Source organism: Microtus ochrogaster, linkage group LG1 (assembly GCF_000317375.1).
Source record: "Microtus ochrogaster isolate Prairie Vole_2 linkage group LG1, MicOch1.0, whole genome shotgun sequence".
In the NCBI taxonomy this organism is placed as follows: domain Eukaryota; kingdom Metazoa; phylum Chordata; class Mammalia; order Rodentia; family Cricetidae; genus Microtus; species Microtus ochrogaster.
In genome coordinates this window covers 17,824,114-17,825,670 of record NC_022027.1, presented here as the reverse complement: position 1 = coordinate 17,825,670, position 1,557 = coordinate 17,824,114, and the positions used below count along the sequence as shown (strand labels likewise).

Below are 1,557 nucleotides of genomic sequence, written 5' to 3'. Positions count from 1 at the left end.
GGCTGGCCTCGAACTCACAGAGATCCGCCTGCCTCTGCCTCCCGAGTGCTGGGATTAAAGGCGTGCGCCACCACCGCCCGGCCAAGTCCTAACTTCTTAAGACATTTTAAATGCCATATTCTGTAAGTCTTAAAAAGGTTTGAATTACATCTATCCATCTGAAGTATATCTTTGTACATTTAGAAAACCTAACTAGCATGACTATAAGTTTGATTATTATAGATGACTATCTATTAACCTGTATTTTTAATTAATCCTCGGTGGCTGGCTGGGCATTCCAGTCTTCAGTAGTGAGCTGATAGATGGGTACCGAGGGCACCTGCACACCCTTAGACCTCAGCCACCTCTGGCTGAGCAGCAGTGAATTTAGGGACTGGGGCGGTCCATTCACTCTGAAACTCCTCCTTGGTCACAGCCTTCTCAGCAGCAGCCTGTTCTTCCTTCTCAATCTCCTCTGGGTCTTTGTAGAAGTAAAGATCATGCATTGTCTCCTATGGGTGCTCACGGGAGATAGTGCCATGCATGCAGAGTACTTCCTGGGCCAGCATCTACCACATCAAACCTACTGAATGAGCTCCCTTGTTGTTGCATGGGATGGTGATGTCCATGTAGCACAGAGGTGAGTCTGTGTTCCACTGGGCAGTGGTGGGCAGGTTCACATAAGACGCCTCTGTGAGGGGCTGATGGTCAGCCCTGGGATCAGACAAACACTAGAGGCCGTGGCTCCCTGAAGGCTACCTTGATCTGGTTATTGAAGGTCCCTGGGGTGAAGCGGCCAGCAATAGGAGTGGCTCCAGCGGCAGCAGAAAAATTCAACATGGCTCGCTGTCCAGTGTTCCTGGAGGACATGACGCTGACATCAGCAGGGTTGTCAAGGGCAACAATAGCCCGAGCTGCACGCAACAACTTCTCCCAGGTCCTCTTCAGATTGATGATGTAGATGCCATCTCTTTTCCTTTTGTAGATGAACTGCTCCATCTGAAAGTCTAGGTTGGTGCCACCTAAGTGGGTTCCTGCAGCAAGGAATTTGAGGACATCCTCCTCCATCTACAGAACATCAACGACTCCGGACATTGTATAACTTTCCCTTTAAGTTACTTCAAGATAGAACCTTCATTTGGCAATGGATGAAACTAGAGACAGAGACCCACATTGGAGCACTGGACTGAGCTCCCAAGGTCCAAATGAGGAGCAGAAAGAGGGAGAACATGAGCAAGGAAGTGAGGACCGCGAGGGGTGCACCCACCCACTGAGACGGTGGGGCTGATCTAATGGGAGCTCACCAAAGCAACCTGGACTGGGACTGATGGAGCATGTGATCAAACCAGACTCTCTGAACCTGTCGGACAAGGAGGGCTGACTGAGAAGCCAAGGACAATGGCACTGGGTTTTGATCCTTCTGCATGTACTGTCTTTGTGGGAGCCTAGTCTGTTTGGATGCTCACCTTCCTAGACCTGGATGGAAAGGGGAGGACCTTGGACTTCCCATAGGGCAGGGAACCCTAACTGATCTTTGGACCAGAGAGGGGGAGAGAAATGGGAGGAGGTGGAAAATTT

General features: G+C 50.2%; 1 pseudogene; it reads right to left on the bottom strand.

Annotated features, from left to right (window-relative positions):
- Nucleotides 1–250: 250 nt before the first annotated feature.
- Nucleotides 251–1,074, bottom strand: LOC101979882 (annotated as a pseudogene).
- Between the last annotated feature and the right edge of the window lie 483 nt (nt 1,075–1,557).